The sequence below is a fragment of the Macrobrachium rosenbergii genome, chromosome 21 (genome assembly GCF_040412425.1).
Source record: "Macrobrachium rosenbergii isolate ZJJX-2024 chromosome 21, ASM4041242v1, whole genome shotgun sequence".
Lineage (NCBI taxonomy): Eukaryota > Metazoa > Arthropoda > Malacostraca > Decapoda > Palaemonidae > Macrobrachium > Macrobrachium rosenbergii.
In genome coordinates, this window is record NC_089761.1 from 1890001 (window position 1) to 1905069 (window position 15069).

At 36.1% G+C, this 15069-nt stretch overlaps 1 protein-coding gene across 5 annotated transcripts in view; it reads right to left on the minus strand.

Moving 5' to 3' along the window:
- The window catches only part of LOC136849658 (leucine-rich repeats and immunoglobulin-like domains protein 1), a 566587-nt gene that overhangs the window by 370081 nt on the left and 181437 nt on the right, over positions 1-15069 (minus strand). The gene's annotated exons all lie outside the window — the stretch shown is intronic.

Sequence of the window (15069 nt, forward strand, 5' to 3'; positions counted from 1 at the left end):
AAAAAAAAATGATTTTCTAGAGATATTATTAAAAGACACATTACAGAATCTAACATAATAAAACATAAGTCAAGTAGTGTGTTTAATATTAGCTATGGACAATATAAACTAGATAACTGGCTTACGAAATGTATTGTTCAAAACCTGGTAACTGTGAAATAGATTGACCAGTAGTTTCATTTCCGTTTGTAGTGTTTATCCTTTAAGTGTAATTCTTGGCTGCGGACTATTTGCTTCTTGGTTAGGCTGCTTCGTTGTTTTATATTTTGCTTCTTCTTTCGTTTTTATGTTTACCTTTGAAATTTCGAAACTGTTTTTCATTCTTATATTGTACCCTGATGAGGTCTATCAAGAATACACGAAAGCGCTGGGTAGGTGGTACTGCACCTGCTTCTGCTGCCTTCATTACTACCTGCTTCTGCTGCTGCTTTCTCAAATATATATATATATATATATATATATATATATATATATATATATATATATATATATATATATATATATATATATATACACAGACATATATATAAATACATATGCGCTATATATATATATATATATATATATATATATATATATATATATATATATATATATATGTGTGTGTGTGTGTGTGTGTGTGTGTGTGTGTGTGTGTACATATATATATGTATACATACATATGTATGTTTCCTCATTTACAAGTCTGAGCTTAATCTATGAATGTAATTTATTATGACAGTAGTACTGTTTATCTTATGTATTCCATTTGACTCTCTTCAAGAACCTCGCTCTCTGTGTTTATTTGCAGTCTCTCTCTCTCTCTCTCTCTCTCACTGGAGAGATTACTTCACTTTATCTCTCTTGTTCTTCATTTGTACAGTGTTTCAACTGAGCATGTAGGGTAAACTTCTGATACAGTATAGCCTTCTTCAATATTTATAAACAGACGAAACCAATCATGTTTAATTCGGTTTGTTTCAAATATATAATGAGTACGCAAGAGATGTGTGTGTGTCCGAATTGAGGGTGAAAGGATTACGTCAGAGAGAGAGAGAGAGAGAGAGAGAGAGAGAGAGAGAGAGAGAGAGAGAGAGAGAGAGAGCTAACTCCAAAACAGAGGCAGAAGAAAACTGAAAGTGATTAAGATAATGGTATGGAATATTTACATTTCAAAATCGAACCTTCGTTATACGAATTCTTGAAAAAGCGCCGCGTTTAAACGTTTAGGCGATTATTTCTTTCTTGTCTCAGAAACCCCACAACCAAAGCTAAATTCTTTCTCGCTCCTGAAGCTTATATGCCGTCATGTCACGTCAGGACTTGCTTTTTTTTCTCTCTTATTTTGTGTCAGTCCTTTGGGGATTTATCCACCCTACCAATTGGGTTTCCCTTCGCAGCCCCTGCTGTCACGGAAGACGGAGGGAAGGGCTGTTTCTTCCAAAAGATTAAAATTTTTGTGGAAAGTTCTAGAATTTGATGAATGTTTTCTCGTCGAAGAAAAATCAAATGTTGCTAAATTTAGAAATGGCATATTTCTCTCTTTATCTGAAACGAAATAGATTCTTTTCGAGTTTTCCATAAAGTGGAAAAGCGGAATTATTCACGATGTTACCAAAACTGTTTTGAAGTCATGAGAAAGGTAAATGCAGCGGTGAATGATCACTTGTTTAAGGAAGAGAGAAATAAAAAATGACAACTGAAAGAAAGAAACAAAGAAAGAAATAAAGAGGACGAAGATCCCGAAAGTGAAAATGAGAAAGGAATAAGGTTTTAATTATGAATATTCGCCGCCAGCGCTTCATCAGGCTAAAAGTGGAACCTGTACACGAGAGGAAGGGGAAATGTTGAATGGGCTTCGTTGACAAGTCGACATAAAGAATGTCTCTTGCTAATTAAAAGTGTTTGTAGCTCCCAGGGGGAAAAGCTGTGAACTGATGTCTCGTTTGAGCGTCGGAATATAAAGTGTATTTACGGGGCCACGGAAGAGACGAGTCAACCTTTGAACGAAGTGTAACTAATGAACCTTTGCCTTCAAAGGGTCTCCTTCTTTTCGGGCAGCGACAAAAGAATCACATTTACAGCAAATAACTCATGAAATGGTTAATAGCACCGCCAACAGGAACTAATGAAAAGAAGTGTATTTTCAGCGGCTGTTGCCATTGGAACCAACAGTCTGCTAAATGAAAAAGCTTCTTTAAGGGAAAATGTTAAAGCTTTAACTCTTTCCTATATGAGAAGATACTTTACGCTCACACACAAACACACACACGTATACGTATATATACATATATATATATATATATATATATATATATATATATATATATATATATATATATATATATATATATATATATATATATAGACGCGTATATATATTATATGAATTTGTTGTCTCATAGACGGGTGTCTTGTTTATATTTACAGATTTTAAGCCACAAATATACCTTGGGATTCATAATTAATTAGTGCTTTTGGGCCGGTCACGATTCGAACCACGATCTGGTATAGAAACAACAGACAGAGACCTCATATACCCGGTTATCTCCTGGTTGGTGGAGACACTTATCAATTATAGTTACCCTTGGATGGAAGTTATCAATAAAGTATAGTAAATTGATATTAAACAATACTTGTCGCTTAATACCTGCAAATGTAAAAATCACTCGCATGACCTCACACACACATCTATGTGTATATATATATATATATATATATATATATATATATATATATATATATATATATATATATATATATATATATATGTGTATATATATGTGTGTGTGTGTGTGTGTGTGTGAGAGAGCGTGCGTGTGTGTGTGCATGTGTTCGTGTGTGAGTACGTTCATCTGTCCTATCAGAATCGTTCATTTTCCTTAAATGAGTGTTTATCTCGCGAATTTCAGGTCTACTTTTATTCTCCCTCTCTCTCTCTCTCTCTCTCTCTGTCGCTGGATGAGGGGAAAATCGAGCAGCAAGTCAGCGGATCAGTGAGCTGACTGCGTGGCAGCTAGCTGACTGAGACTCAGACATGTTACATAATTTTGGTGACGGACAAAGAGACGAAATTTCCAGAGGGGATGAGGTCTCACTGAACACGCCGACATCTGTGTGTACCCTTAACTGTATGTCAACAATTGCCATCTTATAAGCATGAGGGCATTTGAAAAGTGCTTTTACAATTACCACTTTAATGTGCAGTCCAGGTGGCTTAAGTCAAACGAACCGTGAACTTCCTGGTGGTCCCTTCTTTGAGAAACCAGGCGGTAGATGACTGTATTTAAATGCAAAGCAATTTCAGATTGAAACGCAGAGTAATACGGTGTAAAGATGGCGAACATTAGTTATAAAAACCAGGTGTTTTCCTTTTGACACCAAAGTAAAAACCCGTTAAAACCCTAACGCTTCGTAAAGTTGACATTCTAAAAGAAGGGGAAGAAAACGTCACCTAAAGACTTTGGTTAATGCTGAACAGGTGAGGGTGAGGCCTCATCTTTGTATATTCTATCTTTGTGTTAGTTTTCTATCTCAGCCCCACATGTTTTCTACTTGTTTCATGTTTCGCTATTATTAAGCTCTTGTGTATGTGTAGGCCTACTGTACACCTGCTGTACATACTCGACAGGTTGAACCTTTCGGGATGAGGACCTTCCTCTGTTTTTGGAAGAAGCCTCCAACTGCAGTAGGTACAAGAAGCAGGACGAACGAAAGGAAGGGATACTCAGACATCTGGCTACTGCTATTACTGCGTGAATTTACGCTACTGACCAATCCCCATTAATCATACTAGCAGCCGGTGTTCTATAAAAGGGTCGGGGAAGTGTTAGTAACCTTTAGTTTAATACCCCTTTTGTCCAATCTATACGGGCTAAAGGATAGTTTGTAATAAATAATGACTGACTTGCCGACAAAGCAATACAAGCAACAATAAAGCTGACTGGTGAAGAAAATAGAGAAATATCTCCTGAAAGAATTCGTTGATGAAATTGGCCAAATTGACTTTCTAAACGAGCTGAAACGAGGCAAAGGGACTGTCTGCAGCAGCCATGGCCTATTCATCCCCACAGAGGCATTAATCAAGCATTGTCAGAGCATGTGTGGGAGCAGTAGTTGACTTCGGCAACAGAATATCAGTTCACCATAACTCCAGTGATGTGACGCACCAGATTCCGTAATCATAATTTGAAAACGCAAAACTTGGTGAAACCAAACGTCGTTGATGGAGGCGATGTTTGAACTCGCGCCTTTGTTTTTACAAAATATCCCGATCAGGTGAACAGGTTGAGCTACTCACTGATTTTTTGTTTTGGATTTCAGAACAATTTAATAGGCACCTCTGCTTCGGGTGGTGTCGTGCTAGGAGGTCTGGAAGAAGGATTCCTTCTGCGGCTGGCTCTTACCTTTATTCTATCGGTACAATTGTTATGACGACGTTGGCATAACATAATTTGATTTGAATCGCTTCATGCCGTCGAAGGACAAGCTCATCCAATACGCCAATAAAGACATCTCTGTTCCTGTGCCGCCCTTGACCGAGTACGCGCAGCAGCAGCTTCTCGCTATCCACGGATATCAAGTCGTGTTCTTTTATTTGATAGGGCCATGATTAATACATAACTTTGTGCAATGAGCTTCGTATTACTTTGCTGGAGGATACACAAACAATACTGGTACTGACTGTAGAGTTTTTAACGGAGCAGTTCACACACAGTGTAGACAGTCTACCGATTATGCAACGTCAATAGACCAGGATCCAGAGAAGATCGGGTCTGCTAACACGCAGGTCTGAATCTGAGCGAGTAGGATAATGAGCTCAAGTGAGGCCCTAAATCTCGACTCGGGCTCGGGCTAAGCCAACACAAATCAAAGATTTGGCTTGAAAAGACAACCCAAAATATGTTCCTCGATTAATATTTTAGTTTTATTCTGTCTCTAAGGACTTCTTTGATAGATATTCATTTATAGTATGTGTAGATTCCAGCATATGAGTACCAGTTGTATTGTACAATGCCTCATTTGCCAACATTTCTCCTCGCAGTAAATGTCAGTGTGAGAACGTTTTTCCTGGTCAAGCACGTTGTTCGAATATTGTCAGCACAACGCCGAACGACTGCACAGTTTTTGGCTGTTTTAACACAAAAAGGAAAATCAAATCTTTAGATTTAGGCATAAGTTTCTTTCGTTTTTGCGAGCGTTGAAAATTTTGAGGGATGCATGCATGCAAGCATATAGACGATCTGATAAACTTAACCCAGATCATGCTATCATTTGCTCTTCACATTTTTACAAGGATGATAGTACCAACTACATGAAATCAAATTGCAACATGGAAGTTTTATTTCTGATTCTTCCATTCGTGAAATGTAGTCAGGGGAAGACAGAATGTGGCCTTTCTTATAAGTAAAATGAAAGCCATTTTAACTTGTTAGGCCAAGATAAACAGCGTGTGAACTGGATAACAGCTGTTATCCACTTCGATTGCAAGTGCAAATGACTACTCAGGTGAGAAAGGTCTCTTAAACAGCAGCAGTGTGGAAGAAACTGCTAATTTCATTTATGTTGTTGATAAGTGGTTTGATATTATAAATTCTTCTCCCGTATATGATGACAGTATCACGAAATGCTTTTGGGATTAATTATGAGGAGCAGAAAAAAATCTGCAGGAAAAGGCTGATACCATGAAAACGATAATGGTAGCAAACTCACGATTTAATTGTCTTTATAGACATCAAAAGGGAGAAGTTCTATTAGGTAAATCTCTTATAGGCCTTTACGAAATGCGAAGTAAATTATATAGCGTTAAATTCATATACGTAAAAGGCGATTAAATCAAAATGGAAAATTTTTTTGGTTGCAGACGTCAAATGACAATCCAAATTCGGTGAGTTTTCAATTTTGCTTGAGAGAGTATTTGTTACGAAAAGACATTGCTCTGTTTAATAAAAAAAAACCCACCGGTTGTAAAGAAGACGAATTTGATTTTTAAATAGGCAGTTGTCATTTTCTGCTAGTGCAAAACAGAACAGTGAATGAACGGAAGTTATCAGTAGAAATGCGCGTGATTAACATTTTCTTTAAAAATCTGATCAGTAAACTTGAAATTGAAAATGAAGGCTTAAAGGATGATGTTAGAGAAGAACAGAGTCTGACTGAGAAAGATGAAGGAAAACTTGAAAAATCACCTCCTGGAGCAATAGAAGAAGAGTCTTCGTTACATTGACGGCTGTACCTATCGTCAAGATATCTTCACTGAAATATCCTAATTTAGGAGTTGAAACAACAGACTGCATTTATCATGAAAATCATGACTGAGCACAGTCAACATAAGCAGACTACATGCTTTCACGTCTCAGTTATGTATTATGAGAGAGACATTTATTGCAACTCATGGCGAAACTTCACGGGGAGGTTAAAGACTGCATAAAGTCGCTTGCTTCTGAATTACAGTTGTCTGAAGCTGATGATCACAAAGATGTAATATTTTCTTTTTTTGCTACAATTTATGGGCATCTCAGGATGAATTATCTAAGTAAAGTGATTGTAATAAAGAAAAAGAAAAAGACCGAGTGCCAGACCAGAAAAAGAAAACCTATGAAACTAATAATCTAATATTGAATGGGTATCAACAACTTGTTTGTTCTTATTTTGCTAAATGAATCCACACAATAATACTTACAATGAAAACAGTTTTGAATTTATCTTTCTTACTGGACAGTGTTATGCTCTCGGACCTTTAGTGGCTCATGGCCTTAGTGAATTATTTAGCATCAAAGTGAAAAATAAGAAAAAGTCTTAACTGAAGATGAGCTTTACTAAAGGAAACGGATTATTAAAAAAAAAAAGACGGCATAAATGAGCGGTACCTGGACATAGGAATCTGCAGCGGGGAGGGTCACGTGACTACCTGCGCAGAAAAGGTCTTATTTTCGTCACCACGTTAGCAGAAGCGTTCCTCCCTGATCCTGCATTAGACAATAAACCCGAACTTCTCGATTATGAGTTAAAAAGCAAATTTGAGAAATGGATTGAAGTGATTCTCCCTAGCTCCAGGATTCGAACATGAGTCAGGAGGAACAGGCGTTCTTCACCTTTAATTCCACCCACGCTGACACGCAATTGCAGTGTTCTTTCAGATATCTGGCTGCTTGAGAGGGGGTGGAATCCAAGCATGTGAATCATGCCAGAATGAAAAGTAACAGTTCATTAGATTGTCTGGATCCATAACAATAATGGAAGCCAAATGTATGAGTTAGGGTGCGTTTCACACATTTCGGTTAAAAAGACGAAGTTATATGGATCCCGTCCAAGTTCCTGATGGGCTGCAGGAGCTACCGTGAAGATTTGCCAAGTTACTTCCCTCCTTCGCCGTTTCCTTCTTCTTTCTGATGAAGAAGAAGAAGAAATCATTCGGGACGAAAACATCGAGACGATGAAATCGCCCGAGTATGTTTCACCGACTGAGAGACACCGACCCCCCGCCACCCTCCCCCCCGCCCCAATGAGAAGGCTTTTTTAGTCTCTCTCTTCCTTATTTTGATTTATCCTTCTTGACATGATAAGAAATGAATGGTAAATATATATGTATATATACTGTATATATACAATATATGTATATATATATATATATATATATATATATATATATATATATATATATATATATATATATATATATATATATATATATATATATATATATATATATATATATATATATATATATATATATCCAATGCAGCACGAAGGACGCTTGCTTGAAGACATCACTAAATCCACCTTCCTCCGCGCTGCATTGGATATGGATGCCACGAGAAACTTTCTACTCCTGTTCCCTTTTCTGGCAGATGTTCTTTTCAACTTCGAAGGGACATTGGTGAAAGCGCACAGTATTCAGCTTTGACGGAAATTCCTTCAAAAATGTTTACAAGAATAAGTGATCCCAAAACCATTACTACCTACGATTACGAGTGGACAGTGAATCTCCTTTCAATGAATTGTGTGTAATCTTCCTCAAGAAACATATAGAAAAGCCAAGAAGGCTCGAATTCAATATTTTCAAGAAATTGAGAAAGATAGATTTAATGTCATAAATAGGATTCCCCCGGATTGGATAACAGAGCTACTGAACAGAATTTATAATAGCCTTAGATCATCAATTAAAATGTCTCATCGAGATAAGTAATTGGAATAACAAACAAAGACGATTGTGTAATAAAACTCTCGAACAAAGAACTGGACCAGAATCTTAAATGTATTTTAGGCAATGGCTTATCATATTCTATTAGTAATGACATTTCGAGCACAAACATCATCTCAGAGATATCCAGACTGGAAAAGAAAAACACAGTTGTATCACCTTCAATGAATTTAGTTAAAGATCTTTTCTTCGGCTTACTTCAAATGCCTAATAAAATAGGGAATTTCCCAAAAAGTTTATAGATGCAATTCATGAAACGAAGAAAAATAAAAGTTTGCACATTACTAAAGCCGACAAATCCTATTGTTTTGTGATAGTGGATAAAATTAGTTATGTTGAAAAAATGGAAAACTTATTATCTGATTCTAGTACTTACGGAAGTTCCATTGGCTGATGTCATAAAAAGTTTCAGTTCTAAAATAAAAACTATACTAAAGGAATTCGGTTCAATAAGAGAGAAAGTGTCAACGATTGGCCCATCCTTATTGTACATGTACAGAATAATCAAAACCCATAAAAGAGATTTTCCTATTCGACCCATTATTATTTCAACCGCTTCTATTAGTTATAAGATTTCTAAATATCTAGTTAAATAATATTACTATCACCTATTCTGGGTTCTATTTCAAATTCCCATTTACAAAACTGTTGATTTCTGTGCTAGACTTTCCCCTATTGAATTATCCAGCACTGACAGGTTAACGAGTTTTGATGTGACATCTTTATTTATTAAAGTTCCTGTTGATGACTTACTTCAATATTTATCACAACATTTGGACTTGTACAATCTAGAACTACCTGCCAATGTTATTATTAATTTGGTATCCCTTTGTATAAAAATATTTAAATTCACTTTCAATGGTAATTTTTATGAACAAATATTTGGTATGGCTATGGGGAACCCTCTTTCGCCACTTTTGTCTAATATGTACATGGTATTCTTTGAGTCTAGACTTATTCCAAGAAATCTATTCTCTAAGGTGTTTTTGGTTAGTTTTGTAGACGATTGTTTTTGTATTGTAAGAGAAAATGTAAATATTCCTGATTTCTTGCAAACAATTAATAATCTTGTACCATCCATAAAATTCACAATAGAATATGAAGAAAATAATTGTATACCATTTCTGGATGTCTTAGTTATTAGAAATAGCACCAATATTTGTTTTAAAGTATATATGAAACCCACGAATAATTTGTCATATATTCATTTTTACTCTACCCATGCCAAACAAATTAAGGTGTCAACATTCTTAGAATTTGTAGTTGTGAATTTTTGGAAGAGGAGTTTAAAATTATAGATAAAATTGGAGATTCATTATGTTACCCTCCATATTTTTTCGAACTTTGTAAAAATAAAGCAAAAAAGACATATTACAACCCAACCAGTGTTAACAAAGAACTTAAAAGTATTCTCTGTTTGCCATTTCATCCTAATTTCATTCCTGCAGTGCCCATTTTAAAAACTATTGATATTAACTTAGTATCTAAATATAATAATATTTTGAGAAATAAACTAATTAAGAATAGCCCACCCAATTCAAACAATATTGTATGCAATATTCCTTGCAAAGAATGTAATACAAGATTAATATTGGCCAAACATCAAAAGGACTAAACGTAGGAAGCTCCTAACACAAATATGCCATTTGAAGAGGCTTATCAAATAATGGCATTGCGGATCATTGGCTTAAGACAGGCCATGCAAGGTCAACGACCATCGGAAAAGAAATCTGCTAGAGACTGTGTTTATCGAAGCTTTTTGAAGCTACTTCCACCAGGCACGTTAATCCCCACCCTGGATTATCCCTTGATCGTTTGTCCCTGTCTTCTTTGTTTAAAGAACAAGCTGCCCAGATTAATAAACTGTAACCCCGCCCCCCTTCTGTTTTTATATACAGGCCTATATCTCTGTCAAATTCTCTTGTATTCAGTGTGAACTTGAAAATGTAGAATAAACTATGAAAGTACTTCTTTTGTTCAAAGTCCCGGTTTTCACTGCCTTCTGGTGTGGACTTAGTGATATATATATATATATATATATATATATATATATATATATATATATATATATATATATATATATATATATATATATATATATATGTGTGTGTGTATGTATGTATGTATGTATGTATGTATTAGGACGGGAAGGAATAGATGTAATCGGAATTTTACCTTAAGACCTTGCATAACCGCTTACCGTGACTAAAACGTAATCAGTAGAATCACATAAATGAGATAGTTTACCCAATATGAATTACTTGGTGAAAAGGTTGCCACTGGAAACTCTGACTAATTACAAAATTATACTTTATTGCACACATTTATAGCATGGCAAATGAGGATTAAAGCACTCATACAATTATTAATAAAGTAAACTGTGATAAGATTAATAGCAAATGTAACTATTAGGTTTCCAGAATAAAGAATTAATTATATACAATTAGAACACAATCGGAGAGCCACTGTCTCGGGAATTACACAGTGAGATTCAATTAGAAATCAGCTACAGGAGATTATAGCTTGAGATGTTGCAAGGTTTAACTGTTGCTTTTCTTGGGCAGATTTTACACTAGGCAAGATGGTGGTGTAGGAGGTGAGGTTATTGAGATAACATGTGTCTGGAAATAGAATAATTCCAGGTAAAGCTTCGTGGATAATGGGTTCTTTCTCTAGCATTAATGGCACATGGGAAGGAATGAATAAATTAATTCACTATAAACAATGGACAATTAGGTCACTAAAATTATATCACGCAGAGAACACACAAAACACTGGTAACAGATTTTGAAAGCATTTACGGGGGGTGAGAAATTTGTGAAATGAAGTGAGAAGTTTCAGTAAGAGGAAAAGAGAACTGGTAACTCAAATATGCTAATTTCAGATGCACCATGGATCCCTTGCAAGTGCACTTTGCAACAGTGGGCAGATGAGTGGACTAGTCTTCAGTCAACAGTCAGGGTGTACCTTGTCGCCAGGCCTCTTGCAGCTTCAGTTCCAGTTCCAGATAAGCAAGACTAGGGTCGTGTTAGTTCCGAGTTCAAGCTCTGCTCAAGGCTTGATTCGATTTCGCCAGCTGCATGACATGACTGTCTTTGTGAGCTAAGGATGGAGAGCCTAACGGTGTACCTACTGAGTTATCAGCTGCCGCTGCCTCTAAGTATTTCCAAACCTTGTCGTTTTGGGCAGGGTAAGGGTGAGGAGTGAGGATGCCATATCAAACGTTCTTAATGAATTTGGTTGGTGTTTGAATGTACTACAGACCTAAAAGATACTCATAATCAGTGCTAGATTTCTTTATTAACAAATTATGATCCTTAGTAATATTTTGCACTGGGTAACAATATAAACAATGCCTTTCATTTCTTGAACATGGCACAGATTTTGAGCTACGTTGCTAGTTCTCTTAAAGGATTCCCTTAAAAGCTAAGCTTCCCTTGGGGCATGTATTGGTCGAATTCAGACAAGAGAAAATGACGAGTATGGGAATAAAATATCTTTATAAACTAAAATAGTACAGGATCGTGAAGAGTATTTTAAACTATAAAAGGATGTAGAAAATGAACTGTGAATACTTTTATTTACATGAAAAGAAAAAGTAAATAGAATTTCTATATTTCGTAAGAGTAGGGAAAGAATGAAACGGCATCTATCTAAGCGCAGAATGTGTCTCTCTGTGTGTAAGTGTATATATATATATATATATATATATATATATATATATATATATATATATATATATATATATATATATATATATATATATGTGTGTGTGTGTGTGTGTGTGTGTGTGTGTGTGTTCACGTGTTTTGTGTGTGTGTATATATATATATACATATATATATATATATATATATATATATATATATATATATATATATATATATATATATATATATATATATATATATAAATATATGTGTGTGTGTTCATTTCTATGGGGGAAGAGAGAGAGAGAGAGAGAGAGAGAGAGAGAGAGAGAGAAAATGAAAAGCATATAAATGGTCTCTAGGTCACTGTAGAATGAGGTAGCGATTATCTTATTAAAGATCAAAAAAAGGAAAAACAAAGCTCTGGAAGACAAGACGTGAGAGAGTTAGAGAGAGAGAGAGAGAGAGAAACATTCGCTGGACTCACAGTCAGATAGTATACTTTTTTTCTTTCCCTTCCTCAATAATTGCAAATGGAATTATGAAAATGCCTTGTTAAAAGTTACGTTGATATTTTGCACTCTCTCTATTTATTGATTTTGTCATTTAAGTAATCTTATAGTCCAAATGCCCTAAGAGATTTACAAGAGATTTACCATGGATGTATTGGAGAGAGGCCCAAACAAAGATTATTATTGCTCCTAAGGGTACGGATTAAAAAAACTAAGCACGGCCACTTCCAACCAAGTACATTCGGCAGCGCGGGAAGAAACGTCTAAAACGACGAAAAAGATTGAAAATAAAATGGCAGGTGATCATACAGTATGTGGAGGTGTTTTTTTTGGTTAGTGGACATTGTGTGACGGCGCAATGACCTGTCCCTTTCCTTTGCCCTCATGAGTGAGTGACCTCTAAGCCATTCAACAACTGTGAACGTTGGCACAAGAAATCTGTGTAAGGACTCATGTTAATCAGATACTACCTAAAAGATGAATGTGTGACTGACTCGCCCTATGTCCACGGCCATCAAATCGCTTGAACCTGAAATCGATTGTAGTCATTCACACTATCTATATTTAACTTTGAGACCCCAACATTTGATTAACCATTGTGTTATAGCAAGCGCCTTATTCCTTCGCGTATATATTCCTGTTCTTTTCACCTTCACCTTCCATATTCATGGGTATTTTTCCCATTAACGACTATATCATAGTGTATTTCGTGATTTTCCAACTGAAACTCCAATTGGAAGCTAAAATTTGTTCCCTATAAAGCCTTTTCAGTTTATGTTGTGATCCATGGTGTTTCCTATATTTTCTGCACGTTTGTTTATATTCCTAGATTAATTGCACATTTCTTTTTCAAGTCAATGGCCACTCCTCACTGGGTATTACTTTGGGGCGGTGAACCTTGTTACTCAGCATGTGTGGTAGGCCAGCTGCTGTTGGAACTCCTCTGCTACATTAGCCTTGCCTTGTCAGTGTTTTGGCTTGCTTGAGTATTTTTCTGCCTCGCTGAATAGAATTTTCTTCTTTGACTTTGAAGCGAACTTTGTCTTTTCAAGTCAGCAGGTAGGGTAGGATAGTTGTTCTCTTCATATTTATGGTAGCCTAGGATTGCTTCTTCAGCAACCCTCTACTTCTTATTCATATATGCTATGGGGTCACATTTTTCGTTATGCATTGACGCTGTTCAACTGTTTCTCACTTGAAGTATTTGCGGGTTTCATTTGCTCCCTTAACATTTGGTATAGGAATCATTTTTTTGTTATGATACCTTTTTGGCCTTCAGTTTTTGTATTGTTGTTTTTTGTTTTCCCGGAGCCTGTAAGGTATTTAGCCTATACTTTTCCCTTTTTCATTCACCTATTTTGAGGATGAGAGAAAAAATTTAGATTTTTCGGAAAAGAGCCATTGAAGGCTTATAGTCCTGCAAATCATACTTTTGTGTTGTCAGTAGTTATTCCCCATTTTTTGGGTGTCATTGATACAGTTCTGTACCCCTCAGAAGCTCCCTAGTTAGAGGACCCTGTGCAGTGAATTGTTTTATATGGCAAACCAATGCTCGATTTTCTTGGTTTCGTATTTTATGGCCTGCCGTCAGGACAGTATTTCCTTTTCAGTTGCTCCTGAAACTTTGAGCCGAGATTGTACTAAAGAGGACTCCCTACCACACGTTATCCGATTCTGGATGAAAACTTGAGAATTTTGTGGCGCATAACAGCGCCAATCATTGAAGAGGAACTTGCTGATGCGTGTTTCTTCTTCTTGTGGACACTGCCGCACCACTTCTTGACCTAGCGAAGTGGGCCATCTGGTCCTTGGCATTTTATTTGAAGCAGGTGAATATCATGGGTTTATTACAACAGAAATGTGCTTCGCAGATTATCACAGTTAAAACTTTGTGGCATTTGAATAATGGGGCTTCCACAGTCTACCTAAACTGAAGTTACACAATCATTAAATCTAAAGATCATATATAACACAAAAATATAACTATGGATGCTCAGATATGGAGTCCAAAAAAATGTGAAAGGTTTGTTTTCAGAGACAGTAGACACCAAATCACTGTTTAGACACGTTTCCTAGTGGTTTATGAATATGGTTACACAACATTTTGAAACACTAAACTCCAAATGGACAAGCAACTGAATGGCCTGAGTTATAGGGATCAGGAAGAGTAGTAAGGAGAAAAGTGCAACTCTTAAGGTAAATGGAAAGAAAATGCCACAAGACGAAAAATAAAGCCAAGGATGTTAGATCTCCACTTAATAACTCGTATTGTGGTGAGGCTTTCTCCCTAAGTATGAGACAGCGAGATACATTGCGGTCAAGAGAAAGAGCCTCTGCAGAAAAGGCTCGGTTGGTTTCCTTGTCCATTAAAATCTCTGTACTCAGTTCAACAAGTTGGAATAGAGCAAGGAAAACAAAAGCCTCGCCATAAACACGAGAGTATTAATACAAACAGGAGATTAGGCAAATATGAAGCAAAAAAAGAGAGAAATGAGGAGAATACAGCCTCAGTACTGAAATTCTAAGGACATATTTATTTGATCGTGTAGTTTTGATCATCCAAAATATCCTTGGAAGAGCAGAAGAGTATAAGAATACAAGAGGAAAACTTGAATGCAACGTGCTCCTATAATCTCAATAATTATAGGAGCATGTTGGAGATGGAGATCGACAACGGATGTCTGATAAGTGGACGCGGAAAATGCACGAATCATTGAGAAAGGTC